The sequence below is a fragment of the Protopterus annectens genome, chromosome 8.part0 (assembly GCF_019279795.1).
Source record: "Protopterus annectens isolate FY-2018-M chromosome 8.part0, PAN1.0, whole genome shotgun sequence".
NCBI lineage: Eukaryota > Metazoa > Chordata > Ceratodontiformes > Protopteridae > Protopterus > Protopterus annectens.
In genome coordinates, this window is record NC_056741.1 from 1,352,453,436 (window position 1) to 1,352,479,846 (window position 26,411).

General features: G+C 40.0%; 1 protein-coding gene and 1 long non-coding RNA gene across 9 annotated transcripts in view; one reads left to right on the forward strand and one right to left on the reverse strand.

Annotated features, from left to right (window-relative positions):
• PHLDB1 (pleckstrin homology like domain family B member 1) overlaps window positions 1–26,411 on the forward strand; it is a 2,201,164-nt gene that overhangs the window by 699,627 nt on the left and 1,475,126 nt on the right. The window lies entirely within an intron of this gene.
• Window positions 15,089–26,411, reverse strand: part of LOC122809424 — a 28,170-nt gene continuing 16,847 nt past the window's right edge. Inside the window, exon 2 of the long non-coding RNA XR_006365897.1 lies at window positions 15,089–16,150. This is a non-coding gene — a long non-coding RNA (uncharacterized LOC122809424). The remainder of the gene's footprint in view (window positions 16,151–26,411) is intronic.

The window sequence follows — 26,411 nt, forward strand, 5'->3', positions numbered from 1 at the left end:
CTAAGGAGGGAAATCTGATGAAGCCGACATAATTAACGAAAGTTACCATGTCCAGAGGCGCTGAATCAACAATACCCATTGTTGCAGTGTTGTTCCATCCAGATACTGGTATCTGACCCTCACATACTAGCCAGTACTGTCAAATCTTCTTCAACACTAAAGCAGCTACCATTGTGTGTGCATGCCCAGAGCCTTCACCCGGTTTCCATCATTATGTTCATAATTTAGGAATTGTGATTGCCCCCTTTGAGTCATAGTTTAGGCTATGATCGATGGTAACCCCTAAAAGTTTGGTTGATTTGGTTGATTTGGTTGTTTACTTTGTCTCTGCCGCCACAGCAGTATTGGAAAGATGCTTCTTGCTCTCTTATGGTCCTAGTTCAACTGCATATGTCTGAAGAGCAATGATTTGGGTATACTGCTGTGATTTTTTTTTTTCAAATGTCTTGCTTTCTTAGATTTAGTGATTTTCTTTAAAAGTTAGAGCTGTTTAAGGGTGCACACAGTATTAAATAAATCAAGTGAGTTTATACAAAGATTCCTTATCACAACTGTGTGGGGGTGTAGTACCCAGAGACCTTATAGGATCTGTGTTATTCTTTTTAATATTCAGAGGTTGAGAGGTTTGTATCCCTGAGCCATCACAAACTGTTCTACCACAGGTCTCTGGAATAGGCTCCCCCATCCATGTGAAACAAAGTCCCTCCCTAACCTTATTTAAGTGTACCTTGGAACATTGGATATGAAATTGAAAATCCACCCCTGGTCTGGCAACCATGTCTCTGATGGACAGAGGCAGTCATAAAACATGTTATAACCAACCACCACCCCACCTGTAAATGTCTAAAACATAAAACTTGTAGGACACATTTGGGTTGTACGGCTAAGCTTATAAAGGTCCTAGAGGTCGTTAGCCTAGTATGTACCTATGAACCTATGAACATGTGTTGAGACTATTTCAGTCCATATGGTCTTCTTTTCACTGCTGCATTTCTTCTCTGCTAAAGCTCCCATTAATTTAAAAATTTAATGTATTACTTCAACAAGTTTTCAAAACTTAAAATTCTGTTCAGATTGATATCCCACCATACCCTAATCGGTTCCACTGTCTGTATGTTCTTCTGTTTAACGATGAACATTCCCATATCTAGCCTATACATCCTGGACCACCCCAGCACTCCCCCTTTCGAGTGGATGAACATTTCCATCTGTATATGATCTATCTCACCCCAACACTCTACCCTCCCTCCCCAGCTAAGCAGGATGCCACTCCCCCAGTCAGTGGCTGGCCTGGCTGTATATTCCTAGTCTGTCCTTAACTGCACAAAAGCAGGCTACTTGTAACAAGAAGAACCTAAATATGCCTTGCTCATTCTATGATTATAACATTCAACAAAAGAGTAAAACACTCAAATTCTTTTCAAGGGCAAATACACAGATACAGAAGAATTATATTAGCTTTCAAACTCATAAGCCTTTCTTCTGGAACTTCTTTTCAAGGTTATGTCATCACAAGGAAACTGTAGTGTTCATAGCCAGGGTTACTGTACCCATGCAAATTATGAAGAATAGTGCACTGTAAAATAAAAAAATAAAGAAAAAAGAGTCAGTATCCTTGCAAGTGTTTCCACTAATGAGGAAGGGTAAGCTACTGAATTTATTTCTGTTATATTATTGAGATCTTAGGACAGCCAATGACAGTTACATTTTTTTTCAAGAACAAGAAGATGCTTAACATATATTTGCAAAAGGCAATGAAAGTTCATGGAGTTTCTCTTCAGAAAGTAAATTAAACAATAGGATAATAAGGCTTTTAAGGGGGTCTATATTAGAACATCAAAGTTTCAAAACTTTGAATGTTCTAATATCAAACCCTATTCAGCGAAAGCTGAAAATATCAAAGCAACAGAAAACCAAATTTTTTCCTAGGGAAAGAATTTGGTTGTCCATTTCTGTTGCTTTGGTATTTTCAGCACTGTGGTGGAAAGTTACGGGTTTGGTTCAGGTAAATGTGCGATTGAGTGTGGGTTAGGTTAGTTAGGGTTAGGGTGCAGGTTAGGTATGTGTGCGATTGTGTGGACGTGAGGGTTAGGTTGGGTTAGGTGAGTTAGGGTTAGGGCGCGGGTTAGGTATGTGTGCGATTGTGTGGACCTGAGGGTTAGGGCAGGTTAGGTGAGTTAGGGTTACGGCGCGGATCAGGTAAGTGTGCGATTGTGTGGACGTGAGGGTTAGGGCGGGGTAGGTGAGTTAGGGTTAGGGCGCGGGTGAGGTGAGTGTACAATGGTGATGGATCTTAGGGTTAGGGTTTGGGTTAAGGTAAGTGGATAGTTAGTGGTGTGTGTATAGTTTAGTGTAGGGTTAGGCGTAAGATTCTAGGTGTATGTGTGTGGATTGCTGTTTATTTGGTGTGCTTGTGTTGTGTGTATGTGTTTTGAAACAGAGAATTTTTTCCCTAGGAAAAAATTTGCCATTCTGTATGTTCGATGTTTTCAGCTTTCGCTGAATACGGGTCAATATTAGAACATTAGAAGTTCTGAAACTTCGATGTTCTAATATAGACCCTTTTAAGGAGATTATGTGTTTCATTCTATATCATTTTGCCAGTGTCACTGACAAAATTTGAAACTCCGATCTAATGATTCACTGGCCTTGGTCATATAGCCCTTAGATCCTGATAAGCCACAGCAGTATTCAAAAGGACATGTGACAGGGAAGAAAGAGAAGATAGTACTTAAAGAGCAGAGCAGATGGACTTGTCTCTTCTTGTCGGGCAGATATAATGTAAAGTATATATAATATGCAAATGTGTTGCAGTGTTCATTTTAAAACAGTATAACCAAAACACCAGCGCATTTTGAAAATAAACTCCTAGGGTTTACTACACAACTACTGACAGTGACAGATCTCAAAAATGAATTGCAATTGTGTTGTGGTGGAGCATAAGTACTGATACCATCTCTGATGATGTTTACACTTCATTATCAGCCACACACACACACACACACACACACACACACACACACACACACACACACACACACACACACTCGTGCAAACTCTTAAACACACACACAGAGAGTCACTGCCTGAGTAACTGTTACTGAATGTCCCAAGGGAACATTTTAAAATTGATTGCATGCAGGCATTATTATTATTATTACTATAAATTACAATTCTTGCCTCAGGGGAACATTTACTATTTAAATGTAGGCATGGTAGAAAATACATGTGTGTAAATCCATAGCTCTGTTAATTAAAATAGAGAAACGTGGTCACAATATGCAGCAGCATACTTCTTAATTTAAAGAAAGTGCACTGTTGGAGATGAGTCACTAAAGTCCCTCAGTAGTACAGTATCTTTCCTAGATGTGAAGAATTAGGACTTTCCAGAAATAAACTGAAGAGGAAGAGTGCTTGTACTTTTTTTTAGCAAGACTACTTCAGTTTGTTAATAGAACAATAATAACATATAAATAAGAATGAGCAGAAGGGATACCTTCCTCATATTAATATCAGGAGGGGCAAGTAGTGGGCCTGTAATATGTAAAGTCTGCTGAATAAACCTGAGCATCAGATGTGCAGTGTTTGATATATATTTTATATATTTATATATATATATATATATATATATATATATATATATATATATATATATATATATATATATATATATATATATATATATATATATATAGCTGGCCTGATAGCTCAGAGGTTAATGTACAGGATTAACAGCTTGTAGGTCTGGGCTCAAAACCTGGCTAGGGCACCACTGGGCAGCACCAATAATTACATGGAAGAAAGGCCTGGTCTGATCTACCCATAGAGTCGCCATGTCGATTGTGACTCAGGTGCAATTACATGCTTGCTTGCTTTTTATAGCATATATATATATATATATATATATATATATATATATATATATATATATATTAAAAACTATATTCAATTCTCCCTTCAAGCTTTACAATTAGGAAATACAATAGACACATTATTTGGTTCAGGTAGAATAAAACTTCTATAAAAAAATCAAACAAGTTCAAAAAAATCATTTTAGGTGCTACTGTGTAAAATACTAAGCTGTTTAGCACTCAGTATTAGCCTAGCTCTAAGAGTTTTACCAATGTAAATAAGGCTCTGAAAAGGTTCACCTTGTTGAAAAATATCAGAAGGAAGGCAAAGCAGGTCAACAGCTATACCGAAACATAGTTTATACATGTGGGGAAGGCAGTAAAGCAGAGTAGTTAATAAAAAAGGTTCTGTTTCCTCTGCTACTTTTGCATAACACAAATGGGTAGAGAGAATTCACAAAAATGTATCAGTGAGGCAAAAAGGTCTTTTTTGATAGGAGCAAAGTAAAATGTATAAATAACTACCATATGGGGGGTGCCAGATAAACCATCTATAATATAATAAAGTCTAAGGTCCTAGCAGACCTGTAAAACAACAGTGTTCAGATATGTTCAGCAGGTTGTCCTGCTGCCAACACAGTGTATTTGAGCAGAAGCCTAACGTACTTCAAAACACACAGCGACCCTAGTAAAGGCTGAACAGGAAGTATGTCCATCTATGTAAGGACATGTGACTACATTCAGAACCACCTGCAGCACTTGTACTACTAGTTCAGTGCAAAGCATATCTGCTTGGGCATTGGTGGCCTATTGTGATGTCAAGCTGTTGTGTAAAAATGGCAGCATTCGCCAGTGTGGGCATCCATAGCCAGCCTTAGGCATAGGCCAACTAGGCAACCGCCTACGGTGCCACTCTAGCAGGGGCACACTTTTCCAGTATTTATTTGATGTAGGTAGACCAGGATGGGGGCACTGGGTGGTGTGGTGGGGGCGCCATGGAGCCCTTTTGCCTATGGCACCAGTTGACCTAGGACCGCTCCTGTGGGCATCTACTAAAACAAAAACCTTTCCTGTTAGTAATGGTAATTTCCACACCCTCCCACTGGGCAAAAAGGACAACAGAAACCCTGGTCTATATTCCTTGTGTTCTTAGTACTCTTATGAATTGCTAGCCTTTAGCCAAAGTGCCCTTTTCTGTGCTACATGCTTCCCATGGTGTACTGGTTCATTGAACCTTGAGTTATCATTCCATGACTCATGACATTTAATGGCGCATATTATGGTGCAGAATACACACAACCTCCTGTCACATGACTGGTTTCTCACTTCTGTGGGTGCCAGACAATCTGATCAGTCACCTGATTGTCAGTTATAATATGTCCAAGCAAGGAAAATGTGTCGTTATATAGATGACTACTATGTCCTGTCATGTATAGAAAGGCTATACTCCATGCCTACAGATACATGTGATACTGAAGATTCTGGCAGGGTGATGAGAGTGGATAATTAATGGCATCATGGTAGGAGTGTCTGTTAAAAGGCAGATGTGTCAAGGAAATGCTAAATATTTGTGATGCCCTGGACTGCTGTCCATGGATTCATTTGATGCCAAGAGAGATTTGGGGTTTTACCCTTTTTGTAAAGATGGCAGACGGAGGTAAAAGGCAAGTCACTGCCAGTGCTAAGTTTTTTATGTTATGGGTTAGTGGTTGTAGATGGTGTGGGTTGGAAGATCACTAGTGCAAGTCAGAAACTTTAGTTTGTTATGGAAGGCAATCTAGAGAATGTAAACCAGTCATGAATGAACAGTACTAAAACTGGATTTTTATTTAATATGGGTTTGTGAATGGGTGTGGTGGAAATATTACTAGATAGGTGTTTGAGTGCTACTGGCTACTATCAAGGATTTCCTGCTGACAGGCACTAACACATAGAGGGTAGGGAACTGACTGATTGCAGGATGCAGTATAAAAATAAAGTTGCACCACAGGTGCTTACACACTTGTACTGAACAAGCACCATACCTGTCAGTACTTTGTATGCACTTTTGGGTTACTTGCCTGATCTGTTTTGAATGCTACAGATATCGCTCAGTTTCTCAGTTCTGTGACAGGATGTTTCATGATCTGTTTCAGGCCAAAACTATAAGATCTATCACTGTGGTTTGTCAACATTACATTACATTATTATCTATAGTCAGTCTGACATACAATGCAGCCTTCCACATACCTATGTGCTGTTCGACATCTTTCCGTCTCTGTTTACATACATAACATACATTTTCTGGGATCTGTATTACAAAAGCGAAAAACCCTATGCGAGAATACAAAAACATCGACCCCTATACTGCGAACCGTGAAAATCCCGAACGCAGTAAACAGCGAAAAAAAATCGAACTGCCATAGTTGGCCAACTCCACCACTAGCTACCCAAATAAAATAAATAAACCACATACATACATTAACCAAACCCTACTTCTAACCTAAAGTAAAGCACAAAACCCTACTTCTAACCTTACACTAAACCCCACATACACAACTAACTATGCACTATCCTTAACTCCTCCCTAACCCTAAGGTCCGTAACTACCGCACACATCCCCTACAGAAATACACCCAAACAAAACAAATAATCCACATGCATACATTTAACAAAACCCTACCTCCAACACTACTAAACCCCACATACAAAACTATCTATACACTATCCTTAACCCCACCCTAACCCTAAGGTCCGTAACTACCGCACACTTCCCCTATGAAAATATACACAAACAAAATAAATAACCTACATACATACATTTAACAAAACCCTATCTCTAACCCTACACTAAATCTAACATACATTACTTATCTAAGCACTAACCTTAACCTGCACCCTATCCTAAACCCCATAACTATCGAACACTTACCTTATGCAGCTAATCCACAGAAGGGCCAACGATGGAAATTCGATATTTCCATTTTCGCGATTTTCGCTCTAAGTCCACTTTGCGCTATACGGTTTGACGTTTATGTATTCGCGTAAACATCTTTTCGCTTTCCTAATATAGACAACATTTTCTGATACCTGCTTTGTCCTATTCAGAGTTGTTGGGAGGGCTAGACAAATTCTGTCCTGGCAAGTTTAACCATTTAAAAGGCTGGGACTCACAATGAGAATTCCATAATGTGGAGACTGAATGACTGAAATTCCAGACTTGCATATACTAAATCCAAGGTTACCATCTCCCAGAATAAACCCTTTGCTCCACAGTATAAAGATTTCTGAGTTGATAAATACATGTTTGGTGGGGGTTGAAGTCTAAATGAGAAAAGGCATACCTGATATTCCCTGTTCTCCTGTATTTTACAGTGTGTGTGTGTGTGTGTGTGTGTGTGTGTGTGTGTGTGTGTGTGTGTGTGTGTGTGTGTGTGTGTGTGTGTGTGCGTGTTTCTATATTTGGTTGTGTATGTGTCTGAGGCATGGGCGCAGACTGGTGGAGCTGTGTTGACTGGCCAATGAGGTGGTGGTGTCTCCAGTGTCATGCAATTGTGTGGTGCTGGTCACTGCAGAAGTGTGTGTGTGTGTGTGTGTGTGTGTGTGTGTGTGTGTGTGTGTGTGTGTGTGTGTGTGTGTGTGTGTGTGCTGGGGCACATTTCCAACAGATGATCCAACATTGTGCTGGGGTCTACTGGGCAGACAAAACAAAAAGTCATAAAGTGAACCAATGATAAAGTGGAACCAGCAACAAGAAATGCAAAGCACCAAAACAAAAGCAAGTTCCACAGCGTTATATGAATATACTTTTAATAAAACAGAGCTTTCAGACAAAAGTCCTTCTTCAGTGTTAATAAAATTCTCAGCTGGATATCACATCCTTTAGACTTGAAAATCCAACAAACACATGACACAGCCTATCTATTATAAACTAAACTTAATCAAACAATTAAGAACAACAATTAATGTTTTTTTTCACTAACAAATCTTAAAGGAATATATTACACTCCATTAGTTCAAGACTTTCAGGATTACCTACTACTAAGAAGCCTAATATAAGCACGTTCACTTCACAAGTAGCTCAGTTATGTACATATATTATGTGTTACTAAAACAAAATAAATATTCATATATAATAATAAACACTTAAATATAATTCAACACATTTGTACCAAAACTTCAAAACTGTTAACTACTAACAAGCATAATGTATTCATGTTCTACTAAGAATTACATCAAAACATATGCATGCATAACTAAAGTAAAATAATTCATATAAATTCAAGTAAGCATCCATTTAGACATATGTTACGTAGTTTGAAATATACAAAAATATACAAAAATATTAAAAATATTATGGGTGTAGAAATGACTATTAATTATTTTACTTTTTGTTGCTTCTTTTACAGAGTAGGTTTTATACAACGCTGTGGAACTTGCTTTTGTTTTGATGCTTACAACGCTGTGGAACTTGCTTTTGTTTTGGTGCTACAATGTTGTGGAACTTGCTTTTGTTTTGGTGCTTACCAATGCTGTGGAATTTGCTTTTGTTTTGGTGCTATACAACTCTGTGGAACTTGCTTTTGTTTTTGGTGCTATACAACGCTGTGGAACTTGCTTTTGTTTTGGTGCTTACAACGCTGTGGAACTTGCTTTTGTTTTGCTGCTTTGCATTTCTTGTTGCTGGTTCCACTTTATCATTGGTTCACTTTATGATTTTTTGATTGCTCTACTATTTTTTCTGTGAACCTTTGAGCGTTGGCCTTCCATTTACAAGATGTCACAGCCTACTACTTCTTATAAAGATGGTCCTAAAACCTTGCAGAATTTGCTGGTGAGAGAGAATCCGTTGCTGGACTGCATAGCTACAATGGTAGAAGAAACTATAAAGGTTATGAATACAACTTCTGAAAAAAATGAATTCTTGACTTCATTAAAAACTTTGGAGAACAAGGTAAAAACTTTCAAAAAGTTACAATGGCAAAGATTCAGTTTTAATATGTATTTGGAGCTAGGTATAGTTCCATGAGAGCTTTGTGTTCTTAACATGCCCTCTTGTGGCAATTTATATTCAGATCTCCTTAACAAATGGCAAGAATTAAACATTAACCTTAGTCTAAACTACATACAACTGATGAATGATTTTTTCTTGCCTAAAGAAGATGAATTGCGCAAAGAAATAGAGGAGATGGAAAGAAATGTATCTAATTCAGCCTCATTTCAACAGTATTTGGGTCCATATGATGAAATGTTAAAAAGACTTACTGCCTCCGATAGCCAGCTCGAAGGCACTAAACATAAAAAAATACATAGACAGATTTCAATAATGGCCAGATTTTTTCCTGGCCAAAATGTACAGTTGTTAATCAATCCAAAGCTCATTTGATTTCCAACGGCCATGGCTCCATGTATGAATTAGATGCCTTTACTACTGAAGTAAACCAATTAACATCTCTAACAAATACTGTAACAACATTTCAGAATGATATTGCTTCTGGCCAATCAAATGAAGAGGGGGAGGTAACTGATGAGACCCTTACGTCAGCACTCCCAGCCGATCGCATAGTTTGGAGGAAAGAGAAGCCGGATCAATGGTTTTTAGCATCTAATAATAGTGAAACCACAAAGTAGGTCAGAACTCTATTCTTTTAGAGGGGAACCAATGTATCACCATCAAACTACCGGAACAAGTGGTGCAAAAGGATCGCGATGTCTCCAGAACCCATTCATATTCCAGGGGAAGAACCAGACAAGGCCCAGTAACTCGCAGCAGGTGCAACAAGTAACAACAATGACTGGTGAGACTTATAATCATAAGACTCTTAATACGAACTGCTTTATCGAACTTTTTGCTTCTAATTATGTACAACCTGTTGTTTATTGTGATACAGAACAGAATGAACTGTGCACAGATTTAGTAGAAGAGCAAGTCAACATGATAGTCTTCCGATATTGTTAGTGCATATAATTTAAACTTTAATGCTGTATGAGAAGCAGAAATGACTATAAATGTTAATGAATCTCTGAATGAACAAAGAATATGTCTGAATAATGCAAATGGATGTAATGTAGTGAACCATATGCATAGTAAAGAGATATGGAGCTCTATGAATACTTTTGATAGTAATACACAAACTAAATGAGTCAAATGAACTGTTTGCACAACAAACAGCGGTTACTAACAAGAGAAGAGAACAACAAGCATTGTGCAGCAGGGCTGATAATTTAGATCTTTTAGTTAAAACTTCTCATTTAAATGTTCCTGTTGTAATTAATAAATTAAGTAATGATAAGTGTAGCTCTATAGATACTCCCTTCCTTCTGAGTAATGTTGTAGCCACAAATGCCCAAGTTGGTACTACTGTGCATAATAAGGATGAACAAGACAAGTTAACAAATGCATATGTATTAAGTCAGCTAAATGAAAATAATTCTGTTATGACCACTCTTTCTGACTTGGCTAATAATATTGAAGTGACAAGTGATATTACTGCAAGTGGTTCTATTAATTATTGTATAATGAACAGAGATGAAGGACTATCTATGGAGAATGATGTTATGCAGGATAACTTTGATGGGGTACTAAATAATGATTTACCATTTGATGTAATAAGAAGGAATTTTGTGGTGAATTTATCTGATTATCAACTAACTGAAACTGAATTTTCCCTGCTCTCTAAGGGTCTTAAATTTATTCCAATGTGTACGGATAATATAGTAAACTCAGTGACTGATTTAAAGATGTTCGCACATAATTTAAACTTGAAATACATTTATAAAGACTCTAGTTCTAGTGCAACTAATGAGTGCAGAAGAAGTAGCATGTTTATACCTTACAGTGACCCAATAGTAACTGTATTTAATGATATATGTGACAAGCAAATTAGGGAAATTTATGACCATAATCATTATAAAAAATGTATCATTTGACTAGGGAAGAAACTGCAGCACTTAAAAATCTGCAGAATAATAAGAACTTGATAATTAAAGAAGCGGATAAAGGTAGTAGTATAGTGCTTATGAATACAACGGATTATTTTAAGGCCATGGATGATTTAGTTTCTGATAGGGCCACATTTAAATTGATAGACAGAAATATAAATTAAATTATCACTAGAGTTAATATGGCTATATATGAGTTGCAACTATCAGGTGATATAGATATTGACATCTTTATCTTTTTCACTGTTCCATGTCCTACAATACCCTTTCTATACGGCCTCCCAAAGATACAGAAATCAAGGGATAAACCACCTATGAGGCCCATCGTGTCAGGTCGGGGATGGGCCACAGAACCTTTATCTGTACATCTGGAGAAAACTCTGAAGGGTTATTTGACCAATGTTTCTAGTTATATTAAAGATACTGGAGATTTCCTCACTCAGTTATACAAGTGGTATAATGAAGGTTTAGAAAAAGATTTCCTGCTAGTAACGTTAGATATAAAATCCCTTTTTACGGTGATTCCGAATGAATATGGAATAGAAAAAATAAGAGAAGTACTTTTGGGATGTGGCCATCTTCCTGCCAGACGTATAGAGACAATATGTGAGATTCTGGACTTAGTTTTACAAAACTATTTGTTTGTGTTTAATAAACAGCTATACCAACAAGTTTCTGGTATAGCTATGGGGACAGCAATTGCTAACACTCATGCGAATTTATCTCTAGGTAGCTGGAAAGAAGAGAATGTTTTTGGTCAAGTAAATAAAGATGCATATAAAATATTATTCTACAAGCGCTTTGTGGATGATATTTTTTTTAGCATGGCATGGTACTAGTGATGAATTAATAAACTTTCATTCATATTTGAATAGTGTAAATGATTTTCTAAAATTTGAAATAAATTACTCAGAATCAAATATAAACTTCTTGGCTGTTACTCTGTCTAAGACCGAGATTGGGTTGGATACTAGCATCTATAAGAAAGATACACAAGCAAATAGATATTTATAGCATCTATAAGAAAGATACACAAGCAAATAAATATTTACATAAAACTACCATGCATGCAAGGCATGTATTTAAGGGCATACCTAGAGAAAAATACCTACGTGTGAATAGGTTAAATACCCAAGATGAAATATGCCATAAACAGATGCAAGATATGACAGATGAACTCCTAGAAAGAGGTTATAATCTAAATGATTTGGATATGGCCAGAAATGAAGTAATATCTATGAGACAAGGGAGAGAGAGGCCATATTTTTCTAATCAAGATAGCACTACTGCTATACAATCATTGTCCGGCAATACTCTACAGTATTTAATGACCTATAGTAGGACAAGTAAAAGTATAGAAGAAGTTATTAGGAATAATTGGCATATATTAAAGGCTATACCAGGTTATGGCAAATGGATTCCGGATAGACCATATTTCACCTACAGAAATTGTAATAGCTTAAAGAAACTTTTATGTTACAAAGATTTTGGTTTGAATAGAACAGAACCTATGAAGCACAACAGTAAAGGCACCTATCCCTGCTATAACTGTGTATGTTGTGCTAGTATAGTCACAATAACTGAATTTATACATCCATGTAATGGGAAGAGATTCAAACTTCATTGCACAGCTATGTGCAACACTAATAATGTGATTTATCTAGCATTATGCCAACAATGTCCATGTTTTTTGTTGGCAAATCAACAAGAAGGTTGAGATAGGATAGTTGAGCATAAATCGGAAATAAGAAGGAAAGTGGTTACAAACTCTCTAGCTCAACGTATACAAGAGACAGATATATCACATTATTCTTTCTTTTGTGTAATAGATATTTTAACTTCTAATATTAGGTGTGGGGATTTGGTAAATAGGTTGGATACCAGGGAGTATGAGTGGATTACTCATCTACATGCTGACACATACCCTGGTTTGAATAAACCGGTTACAATAAAACCTATTCTGAAAAACAAGTAACAACAAGTAAAATAATTAATAGTCATTTCTACACCCATAATATTTTTAATATTTTTGCAGATTTCAAACTATGTAACATATGTCTAAATGGATGCTTACTTGAATTTATATAAATTGTTTTACTTTAGTTATGCATGTTCATAGGTTCATAGATTAGTACGAGGCTAACTACCCTTGTGGGCCATTTCAAGCCTAGTCAATTACCCCATGTGAGAATCAAACCTTGTACCTTGTGTCTGTAAGGTAAACACCTTAACCATTATGCCATCTTCCCACCCATGTATATGTTTTGATGTAATTCTTAGTAGAGCATGAATACATTATGCTTGTTAGTAGCTAACAATGTTGAAGTTTTGGTACAAATGTGTTGAATTATATTTAAGTGTTTATTATTATATATGAATATTTATTTTATTTTAGTAACACATAATATATGTACATAATTGAAGTACTTGTGAAGTGAATGTGCTTATATTAGGCTTCTTAGTAGTAAGTAATCCTGAAAGTCTTGAATTAATGGAGTGTAATATATTCCTTAATTTTTTAGTGAAAAACCACATTAATTGTTGTTCTTAATTGTTTGATTAAGTTTAGTTTATGATGGGTAGGCTGTGTCATGTGTTTGTTGGATTTTCAAGTATAAAGGATGTGATATCCAGATGAGAATTTTATTAACACTGAAGAAGGACTTTTGTCTGAAAGCTCTGTTTTATTAAAAGTATATTCTTACAACGCTGTTGAACTTGCTTTTGTTTTGGTGTCTACTGGACAGATCCAGGACATCAGTAGGAGATGTGTGCACTGACAGTGCACATCCACATCCATGGGAGCACCCTAACCTGGGAAGGGCAGAGGCCCAATCCACAGTACACAGATAGGATGAAGTGCCTCTTGAGCATAAGCAATATCTCATGCTACAGGTGGTCTCCACATGAACACTCTGTCAAAATGTACATCCCCATCACCCCATAATGACCTAAACACTGGATAGTGCTGTGCAGCTGGTGGCACTTCAGGAGTAAGGCCATTCCCTCCCCCTCCTATAATGGAACTTCCCACCAGAGCCAGAAGTGAACTGAAAACAGGAAGTATGGTGGCCATGATGTGTGACTGCACAGTGCATCTACTGCATGCAAACGCCTGACTCCACATGTCCATTATGTTGCACTTCTGGCCCATGCAAACCTCCATGTCATCAAGTAGACCATGTACTACCCTGACTAGATGAGCAATGGATGTGATAAGTCTGCATTTCCCTATTTTATGGCCATGCACAAATACTAGGTGGTGACCATGGAGACACTCGGCTCAGAAGGGAGATAACCATGTTGTGCTTGGTTACAGACACACTGTCCTCTGGGGTCATTATCTCATTCAGTGGAGATGATGGCAACCATGGCAAACTGTGCTGCTGGTGATAAGATCACTCAGAGGGTAGATCCTTATGCATCTTCCTGTCTGTGGGTGTCATCTTGGGTCTGTGGGGTGGGTTACACATGCACAGGAGCTATGTCCATTGAATCCAGTGGGGATGTGCTCATCACATTACCAGAGTCTACCACTTACACCATGACCTCTGACCACACCAGATGTAGCTGCTACCATCAGACCCAGACAGTTCCCTGACATCAAGTAGGCCTCTATCCATAGTGGATAACCTGATAACACAGTATCTGTGAAAATTTTAAGAAATTACCCAAACTAAGTAGAAATCATTCTCAACGCCTACAGCCCAGTGAGAATACATGAGACTCTGATTAAATGCATAGCCTCAGGACTGAGATTAGTTAATGCAGTTAAGCGGAGTATGCTTATAAGCAAAGTTGCTATGAGTTATTATGTATTAATGCCAGATACACAGTACAATCACACACACACACATACACACACACACACACACACACACACACACACACACACACACACACACACACACACACACACACACACACACACACACACACACAAAACACAAGTACACCAACAGGTTTCAGAAACTTTATGGAAAAGTTACTGTTTACAGCTGTTACGTGTGCAGGAGGTCTATCATTGACATGTTTAATTGCATCTACTGTATGTATTGTAGTTGCAGGAGAAAAAACCTCTTTGCAAACTAGTACTACAGTATCCTTTATCTACCTGCCACAGGTACCACTTATTCATGTATTCACTTTATTCTAGATTTATTCTACTTAACATTCACCTATGTACTTTCTGATGTGTCTAGCTTAGAAATCAATATGGTATGTCTTCCGTCTAAAATAAATTTTGTTCTGTATAGTCACAATGTGCTTTTTTTCTGTTTTCTTATGCTAGGTAAGACAATGTGCACAAACAGTGATACATTTCAGAAACTTTATTGAAAATTTACTGTATTAAACACTTACTGTAGTCAATACAGTCCCTCATGGTTTAGAGAAAAAAATTGTTATTGATGTCTGAACCGCTGTTTGCTGTTTCAGATGAAATACAATGTCCTTCAGTTCATAGAAAGTGGAAAATGGCTCTCATTCCTTTTGTTCCATGAATCTGTGCAGTACATCCAGAGATTGAATAACATCATGGAAGTGTACCGGAGCAGTAGAGACATTGTCCTGATCACTGAACACATAAAACCCCCCTCTGTTACATCTTGCAGCCATACTGGGCTATGCTGTTATGATGAGTAAATAACATGGCAGTGAACTACTTGGGATTTGAGACAGCTACGCATTTAAACAAAGTACAATTAACCAATATGCATTAATGCAGAAAACACTACAATGCAATTCCATTGACTAACAACAGGACTGAATGGACTATATGCATTTAACCGGAATATGCTTTTATCTGATATGCATTTAAGTGGAACTGACTGTACTACTAATTAATGGTGGAATAGTAAAGTAATGCTTAACATACCATGGGCAGATGGCATTGAGACCTGTAGACCTGATATTTCTGTAAAACAAAGAAGCCATGCTTGTACATTTGATCACCTTGCAGTGTACTACTATTGCAGATATTATTAACCCATGTTGACCTGGAGCAACACCAACAAACATGTTCAGTGCCCTGTAGAGTAATGCCTGTCACTCCAGCATAGATATCAGAACTGTCCTGACTCACGTGAAAATATTCCAGGAACTCCGCCATCTTGTCAAAGGTGGTTCTGTCAGAGAAACACCCTATTGTGGTCCTCTACTGCTGTGCCAGGTGGGCTGTCCTAGTGTGTTATATCAGTGGCCCGTTTCACCTGCTTTTAATTCTGATTTTGGCCACCAGCAACATTGATGTCATCTATCACAGCTTGCAAGACACATGCATCATCAAATCTCTCTCTCTCTGTCATGTCAGAAGATTTGTTCTCTGCATGGGAAATATTTCTTTTCCTGTGTTTCCCATTAACTTTGAGAATGACAACCTGCAATTGCAAAGAAATATACATGTGAGATGTCATAAGGTCATAAATGATATACTCCAATACAGCCACACATGCAGCAGGCCAGAGTTGCTGAGATCTGCCTTCCCTTGCAGTAGCTAAGGAATACTACCCACATGCATATCTGGGATCTGTATGGAGGTGTCATGCACATCAAGAATCCTTGCGGAGGTGTTGTGTGTGTGTAGTGTCACCAGTTGCATTATGCACATAGGGCAGGTGTTTGACACAGGACACACATGGGTGTATGTGAGACACCTCCTGACATATGTGTGTAGTTCACAGGCAAACATACTGGCTCTATGCATTCTTGGGAGGTCTTCAATATTCTTTATGGGCAGCTAAGTGCACAGGTCCAGGACAGTTCATAACAGTCACTCCTTAGTAACCTCCTTGCCACTGATGTATTCTGCTGATGGGCTGTGTACAGGATCTCAACAAATAACCAAGGTGGAGAGGTGAAACCAAGGAAGACTTTTGTTCTGTGTACAGGATCTGGTCACCCACAGCACCATCACCTACAGATCCATGAAGGATTTAGTTTTGTATGTGTATGCATCTCACAAGTAGACGTGGGCTTACAAGACATCCCACAACATATGAATGCAATCACCTCAGACTGTAGACAGATGTACCTCTGTGCAGATATGTGTGTAAGCTTTTTCCCACTCCCCTGCACACACAAAAGGAAGTAGCATAGACCTGACATACAACACCCTGGCACAGATTTACAAGTGATGATCCAAACTGTTGCACAGTATATGGAGTACACATCCTCTACAATGACTCCTCACTGAGGCCAATCAGCGTGGTCATTGAATAATCCGATGGATCCATAGTTTAAAACCAAGATGACTCCCCGGGACAGTAAGCTCCCCATCCCCAACTACTCAGTAGTACTGCAGATGCTTCCCCAACATGTGCAATACGTGGGTGTGGGGGAACAAATTGTTGAGGGTCTATGGAAACAACAAGAAAACAGTACCACTATGAACCATTGAATACAGGCCCACTTTATGCACACCTCTGCACTGTGCCAGTTGCTGCTCCAACCAAGTACAACCAACAGTCACAGACTCACAGCAACAACTTTGTCAGTAATTCCAACAAAATGTCAACTAGTATATACAGTAGTCGCACAGCATAATATACGTGACACATGTAACCCCACACACAGATCATCCAGGAAGTACTGCCACAGCTGTGGTTGCAGTTATCATCAAGTAGAACAACTTCTATTACTGACATGCCAACAGTCAGTGATCATAACTATCCTTCCTAGACCTGCAGTTAAGACTATGCCACCTGCAGACTATAACAGGATAGAAGTCTAATAATCTCCATAGCAGTAAACAAACACACACACACACACACATACTCTGTATACATACATCTAGATAGATATATATATATATATATATATATATATATATATATATATATATATATATATGTGTGTGCGTGTGTGTGTGTGTGTGTGTGTGTGTGTGTGTGTGTGTGTGTGTGTGTGTGTGTGTGTGTGTGTGTGTGTGTGTGAGTTTGTCTCTCTACATATATACACACACACAAACACATATGTGTGTGCTTGCACACCCACTCACACATGTATTTTGCACAGTGTCTGTACATGGGAAAGTAGTGGGTGCACCCTTTGCTGGTGTTAACGCTTATGCATACAAGGCCATACTTTTCAACCTTTTTTCTTGACAATTAGAGAAAAATCCAAAACTAATGAAAGGAAAATGCCTCAGAAATAGGGGCAATGGGAACTGGTATTATTCACTGAGAAAGTTGATAGAAAATGATGTTAATTAACTTCTGAAGTAAAAGGAATCTATAACTGTAAGGATTTTCAGTGATTGTGCAGATTAAAGCAAACCGGGATGGACAATAGTAAGCGACTCACTATGTGGCTCTGATGTGGCCAAAGGTCGTGAGCTGTTGATACCCACTTAAAGACTAATTGCAGCAGAGTTAGGTGGGGCAGGTTGTTTAGGATTAGGGTCAGGGAGGGAGCTTTAGGTTAGGCACAGAGTTTTAGGATTATGATCAGGAAGGGAGTTTTATGGTTAGAGATGAGGTATTAGGATTAGGGTTAGGGACAGGGTTTTAAAGTCAGGGACAGGGTTTGCAGGGAAGACAAGGAAGACCACTTGGGTATGTTGACAGTTAGCTACCACTCTGCAGCTGGTGTGCTTAATTGACAGTCACAATGGGCTGTCTGTCAAGTCATTACTGCATATTCCCTACCCTTACCTATGTGAACCAATACAGTTTGTCCCAATCGACACACTTGCCAGATTACTGGTATTTACCTATAATTATCAGTATTTACTTAATGTAAATACTGATAATTATAGGTAAATACCAGTAATCTGGCAAGTGTGTCGATTGGGACAAACACTTAATGTGGCCGTGGTGGTGCAGCGGTTAGCATTGTTGCCTCACAGCAAGAGGTTGTCCCATTCGATTCTCGGCTGGAGCACCTACTGTGTGGAGTCTGCATGTCCTCCCCGCGGTTAAATGACGTTAAAGACATGCAGGTAGGTGCATGCGTGAATGGGTATGCCTTCTTTGAAGGTTGGGTGTCGGGCTGGCAACTCGGCACCATAAAAATCCACTGCCAATCATTAGCGCACTGGAGTTCTGCTGTGGCGACCCCTAACCAGGAAAAGCCGAAAGACATTACTATCAGTATTTACTTAATGTATTTACTCACCTTTTCTCAAAAATATTTCCAATTTTAGACGGTCTGGAGCAAATTCTGAGTTAAAGTTAGGGGCAGCTGTAAGGTAAAGTGAAGGAGCACAGACTGTACAAGAGATATGTCTGTATGTGTATGTGTCAGTTTTGCAATTAGGATAGTTACATTGCAAGGGTATAGCCCAAAATTGTCATATTGTACTCACTGTATTACATTGTTGCCCCAACCCATTTAAACTATGTATACTTGTCTAACTGCTGCCTCTTACACTCTGAATAAATTATGGATCTTTTATAACCGTCATACCCTCCACCAGCAATAATAAGAGAATATTTTTCAAGTGTGTAGGCTTATGTGTAAGCAAGCTGTGTATAGATCTTTGTTGAAGGCATTAGTTTAGACAGTTATAGATGCATTTATCTTCTATAAGCTGTAACTTTTCTGAGAACTACTCAGAAAAGAAAATGTACACTCAACCTGAGTACACTGACTATACCTGGCTGCAGCTTTTGCTGCACAGTAAATACTTGTTGCACAGGTGGCACTACGGAGCAGAACTAGAACTTAACCTGGATTTGGCATAAATGATTCTGTACTTTACATACTGCTTCTGTATTAAAATCCAGATGCTTAATCTACTAGTGAAAACATGAGAAAGCAGACAGATGAGTGACACACTGACATGACTGTCTGCTGCACAGTGGGCAGTTTTAAGGGCAGTGCACATAACAAAATGCTTCCTATTGCTATAATGGTGGTGGTGTGCTGTGCTGGGTCATCCTAATGTTCCATCTGTCCTCTCACCTGAACTCTCACTTGAAGCTCCTGATTGTGGGCCTTGAGATTGGAGGGAGTTGGTCAAGTATTTCCGGGTAGTAGCTGCAGAAGACAGAGTAGGGGCCCCAATGTGTAACAGATGTCAGACAGTAGTGAAGAGGAAAACAACAGTTCTTTTAATGCTACATTTGGGGGTATTTTCTAGGTATATGCCCATTTTAAGATGACTTTGTAGTTTTGCATGATTGTACTTTCCTAACTATTACTAATGGCCAAGTTTATAGTAAATGGGGCTATGAATTCTTGGTTTACCTCTAATATGATTTTATGTCTACACAGTTATTTTTCTTTAGAGCATTGATATAGTTACTTGCTTATATTGTCTGAGATGTAATTAGAAATGGTATGATTTGACTTTGTGTCCTAACAAATAACAGTCATCTGTCTGTAAGGAGTGTGGTACAGAAGACAAGTGGTGATATCAGAGATGCTCTCTGTGATCACCGAGTTCTAATAAAGCATCTGTGAAGATAGGTGAAGGCTGCCAGCCTAGCCAGATATAATTCTGTAGATAATTCTGTCATTTGTAAATATTAATGTAAGCTGCAGGCTTGTTCTCTCAAATGTGAAAATACTGCATTAGATATTGAACTGCAAAAATGTAACAACAGTGCACTCTGCTTTAAGAAAGCTAAGTCAGGCATTTCATGACTGTCTTTGATGTCAAAATTTGGAGCCAATATGTTTGGATGAAGGAATTCTGCCTATTGTTTTGAGGCCAGAGTTAATGGCTAGAATTTGTATCTATAAATGTCTTTTATTGCTCTGGTTTCTGACCAGGTATACAGAATGTAAATGTAGTTTCTGTTAGCCTGGGAACACCAGGGAAGTGTGAAGAATGATATCACGTGAAGCAGCTCTGTGTTATCAATTTGAAGAGAGAGAATCAGAGAGCTCAGAGCATTTTGTCTTGAGAACATCCAACATCACCAGCACTGCTTTGATCTATATGTAAGTTATTTAGAACTGTGTTTCTCTTAGATATAGCTACAAAATAGGAAGATTAGAGTAGTTTGTTTTTCTGTGATGTCAGAACTTTTCTACAGTATTATTTTAAACATTTCTCTGTGATCTCTGAACTCTTGACTAGCACTGTGAAGTAAGAAGTATTGTCTTGTGTTTTATTTATTAAATATTTTTAAACCTTTCAACTGTGGCTGTTTTATGTAGAGTTAATGTAAGTTCTAGAGTATATTGCATGTATATAGTGATACTGTACCAAGTCACTCTAATAAGCCTTGACTGTTTAGTCACACTTACCATTTGGATAATAATATTGCACAGTAATATTTGGACACCCTTTTAAGGGCCTTTGAGTAGCTGATAAATATTAGTAGGTGGTGGCAGCTGGTACTACCTTTTAGACTGGGCAGAAAAGGGGCACAGCTGGAGAACCTGTGCCAGCCTTCCCCAGGAGTGTCTGTGTGGATGTATAAACTCATATCTTAAAGTGTGTGTGTGTGTGTGTGTGTGTGTGTGTGTGTGTGTGTGTGTGTGTGTGTGTGTGTGAGCACTTGGGCAGGGACACGAAGCACTGGTTGGACAGAGAGGGTGCTGGAGGTTTTAGCTTGCCCACTAGGCTGAGATCTGGACCCTGTGGCTGTGCCAGTGGGGAATCTTATTGGGGACCTGGAGAGAAAGGGAGAAACCAGCCCCAGACTGACTGTAATCTCAGTGTGCTCTTAAGGGAAATTGTACTTTACTATGTGTGTATTTATTATCCTTTCCCTATATGGACGCCCCTCACTGATGTTAGTGGTGAGGATTGAGGCTCCTTGATTGCTGGGCCAGGGCACGGGCGTCACATATTAATTGTTTGGCAGTGGTGGGATATCCAGACCACATATTAATTGGTTGGCAAATACTAATTGGCTTGTAAGTGGTGTGGGTAGAGTGAATTCCCGTAGCTTGACTACAGTGATCACTGAAGGTGTTTTGTGCTCTAAATCAGCCATGCAGTGAATACTCAGAGTTCAGATCACAATTGTTTTATTTTTTTATTAGCTTAATTAGTCAGGGAGAGCAGGCAGCATGTCAGCAGAGGAGTACAGAAAGCTGACAAGGAGCCAGCTAGCTGAGATGTGCCAGGCTAGGGGACTGGTGCATGGAAGCCTGACTAAGGCAGACATGATTGCAGCTTTGGTCACAGTGCATCAGAAAACAGCAACCAGGAGGACGATCAGACTGGCAGTGGAGATGTACCACACTCAGAGAATGGGCAGCTCAACCTTTCTGCAGAGGATTTAAAAATCCATCTGGAGCTAAAGAGACTTAAGTTGTAGGCTAGGCGTTTGGAACTAGAAGCAGCTGAGAGACTGAGATGTCTGCAGGCTGAGGAGAATGAGAAACTGCTATGCCTGGAAGCTGAGGAAAAGGAGAGGCAGAGACAGCATGAGAAGGAGATGCTGACTCTTCGCCAGAGTCATGGAGGTAATGGGGAAGGGAGTGACTGGACCCCAGAAGCACAAAAGATCAATACATTTCTTCTGCATTTTAAAGAGGAGGATAATTTTGATAGTTTCATTCATATGTTTGAGAGGGTATGTAAACAGTATGATGTTGATCAAAGGCTCTGGGTGTGGTTCCTAAGCCCCCTTACTCCATGGTAAAGCTGTAACTGTGTTGTCTAAAATGTCTGACATTGACTGTTTTAATTACACAGTTGTTAAGCATTGCTTGTTAGAATGTTTTAAGCTAACACCTGAAACTTATAGGAAAATGTTTCGTGAGCATAGACACAAGGCAGATGAAAGTGTGTGCGAATATGTTGCTGAACTGCGCAATTATTTTCATAGGTGGGTGAGTGGATGTCAGTTCACACTTTTGAAGGGCTGGCAGACCTTTTAGTGAGGGAACAAGCCCTTAGCACTTTGCCTGAGGACATGATGATCTGAGTAGCTGATAGACAATGTGCTACTTCAGATGAGTTGGGGAAGAAGGGAGACCTATACCTAGCAGGCAGGGCATCCCTGCACAGGAAAAGGACTCCCAGTACTGCTCAAGGATCTAAAGGAACCCATGGTGGGCAGCACAGACTGCCCCAACAGAATCTGCCAGTAGCAGGGAAAGCCACTAGTCCAGGTATACATCCAGGACCTAGGGTAAAATGTTTTGAATGCAACCAGTGGGGCCATGTGGCATGCAGATGTCCACAGAGGCAAGCTGGGGAACAAAATATGAGAGAGCCAGTATGTGAGAAAGGCAAAATGCCAATAGTAGGTTGTCTTGAGACAACAAGGGTACCGAACTACAATCCTGAAGATGTCCTGATGGATAAGGTTTTGGATGAGGCATTACCATGTGCTTATGCAGTTACATGCAGTCAGGCTAGGAGATAAGCAAGTGGGTCTGGTAGCCTGGGGAGACCCAGACAGACTGCATACTTGCTGCCAGAACTGGTGAGGTGGTTACTTCAGGGAGGGAGCTACTCTGTAGCAGTGAGACTGAATGTGAGCCACAGCTGCTTGTGGGTACTGGTGTCCCCTTGGACAGACTGACTGCAAAGGTAGAGGTGAGTAGTAGTACCCAGGTTGACAGTGAGGTACCACTGTCAGAGGATGCCACACTTCCTGTGGAAGGGGAGCTGGGAAGGGTTACAAAGAGAGAGCTGAGACAGGCTCAACTCTCAAACCCTACATTGCAAGGCCTGAGCCAGGTAGCTAGGGAGGCACCTGATTCTCAAGGGAAGGGGGACAAAGGGTTACTGTATAGAGAGTTGACCCCTGAGAGAGGGCTAGAAGGTGAGATATTGCAGCAGTTGGTAGTGCCTAGAGCCTACCATCTGGAGCTTCTAGCCATACCCCATGATATTCCATTTGCAGGTCATATGGGCATAAAACATACAAAGGGACGTATTATGCAGAACCTCTATTGTCCTGGAATTTCCAGAGATGTAACAGGGTACTGCAGGACTGGTGAGCAGTGCCAAAAGGTAAGCAAGGCAGGAGACAAGGTGAGAGCTCCTTTGATGCCTTTGCCTGTGATTGAAGAGCCATTTCAGAGGGTAGCTATGGATATTGTGGGGCCTCTGAGTACCCCAAGTTCCACAGGGAAAAGTATATCCTAGTGGTAGTAGATTATGCTACACTATACCCTGAGGCAGTGTCTCTGTCCTCCATTTGGGCAGAAAAGATGGCAAATACTTTGTTAGAGATTTTCAGCAGGGTAGGTTTCCCAAAAGAAATACTGACTGACAGAGGTGCAAATTTCATGTCAGACCTGCTGGCTTGTCTGTGGAAGTCCTGTGGGGTGAAGCACCTGAAGACCACCCCCTACCATCCCCAGACTAATGGTCTTGTTGAGAGGTTAAACTCTACAATCAAGTCCACGCTATGGGCATTTGCAGACCAGTTTAAGAGGGAGTGGGACAAATATTTGCCCCATCTGTTTGCTTACAGAGAGGTTCCCCAGGAATCCACAGGTTTTTTTCACCCTTTGAGTTGCTGTATGGGCATAGGGTGAGGAGACCTCTAAATTTAATTTGAGATGAGTGGGAAGGTGAGTGTGAACCTCAAAAGGAGTCTGTTGTGGCATATGTCCTAAATCTCAGGACAAGGCTCAGAGAACACATGGGCTTGGCCCAGGAGAACCTGGCAGAAGCTCAACAACAGAAAAAGGTGTGGTATGACAGGAATGCTCGAGCTAGAAAATATGCTGTGGGGCAGCAGGTAATGGTTCTCATTCCTGTCAGACACAACAAGCTGCAAGCAGCTTGAGAGGGACCCTACAAGGTGGTAAGAAAGGTAAATGATATTAACTAAATGGTGGAACTGCTAGACAGGAGGCAGGGGCACAAATTGTACCATATTAACATGATGAAACCTTACCATGATAGGGAGGCCCTTGTGCTGAGCATTTGCAGTGGATTGCAGGAGGAGTCTGAGGGAGATCTGGTGACTGATCTCTTCAGTGAGGCTCTGAATGACACCTCAGTGGAAGGGATAGCAATGTCCCAGCAGCTATCTCCTACCCAGGTTCGTGAAATCTGAGCAGTGTTACAGGCGTTTGGGGACAAGTTCACTGGGAAACCAGGATGCATACACCTGTTGCAGCACCAGGTGGATACAGGACCACAAAGGCCTATTAGGCAGGCCCCTTACAGGGTGCCTGAGAGAGTCAAACAGACCCTGAGGGAGGAGATACAGGAGATGTTGGAACTAGGGGTAATTCAAGAGTCCAACAGTCCCTGGGCCTCCCCAGTGGTGCTGGTGCCAAAGAAGGATAGCAGCACCAGGTTCTGTGTGGACTACAGGAAATTAAATAGTCACACAGAATCAGATGCTTACCCCGTGTCTAGGACAGAATAGGCAATAGAGCAGCTGGGTGGGGCTAAGTATCTTACAACCATTGATCTTACCAAGGGTTACTGGCAGGTGCCCTTGACTCCCATTGCTAGAGAGACGTCAGCCTTTGTGACTCCTTTTGTCTTGTATGAGTTCACAAAGATGTCCTTTGGGATGAAGAATGCCCCAGCAACTTTCCAGAGGCTGGTAGATAATATCCTAGCAGGAGCAGGAGGGTTTGTCCTTGCTTACCTAGATGATATTGCCATCTAAAGCCATTCCTGTCAAGAGCACCTTTAACATGTCAGGGAGGTGCTGCGCAGACTACAGAGGGCAGGGTTGACCATTAAGCCCAGCAAATGTCAGATGGGTATGGCAGAGATCTCCTACCTGAGACATAGAGTGGGGAGTGGTAAGATCAGGCCAGAACATGCCAAAGTGGAAGCCATTCAGGCATGGCCTGCACCTGTTACCAAAAAGCAGGTGAGGGCATTCTTAGGGACAGCAGGGTACTACAGAAAGTTTGTCCCCAGTTATAGTACCATAGTTGCTCCCCTCACAGACCTGACAAGGAAGAACAGGCCAGATAAGGTAGTGTGGACCACAGCATGTGAGCAGGAATTCCAGAAGCTTAAAGAAGCTTTGGCAGGACCCCCTGTGTTAGCCAGTCCAGATTACAGCAAAAAATATGTTGTGCAGGTGGATGCTTCAAACCATGGGGTGGGGGCTGTACTTAGCCAGATTTTATTCAGAGGGAGAAGAGCACCCAGTGGTTTATCTCAGTCGTAGGCTCCAACTCAAGGAGGAATGCTATGCAGTTTTAGAAAAGGAATGTCTAGCCATAGTGAGGGCAGGAATGGAAATCAAACCAGAAATAGATAAAAAATCAGGCAACAACTGAATGTACCAGAAAACAAAAGAAAGAATATAAGATGAAAGACCAGATAAGAAGGCAGGAAATGTGAAAAATGCATAAATATAGTTGCAAGTATAGAAAACTTCTGGAAGAACCTCGTGTTGATCAGGAACAAATGCAGGGATGGTTAAGGAGGGGCGAATTTAAACAAAGAGATGAAAGGTCAATATTGGCAGCCCAAGGTAGTGGGCTACGTACATGCTGCTTTACAAAGTCCATTAAACATGCAGGAAAAACAGACAAATATAGGTTTTGTAAAACCGAACTGGAAACAGTCGCACACCTCGTTGCTGGTTGTGACATACTAATGGCAGAAGGACTGTATACTGAAAGGCATAATAATGTGGCAAGACTGTTGCACTGGGGATTGTGCAAACATTATTGTATTGAAGTGGCTGAAAAACACTGAAAACATGAGCCACAAAGCATCATAGAAAATTGTGAAGTTTATATTACATGGGATCACCCATTACCAACAGTTGAATAGACAGATGCTTGAAAACT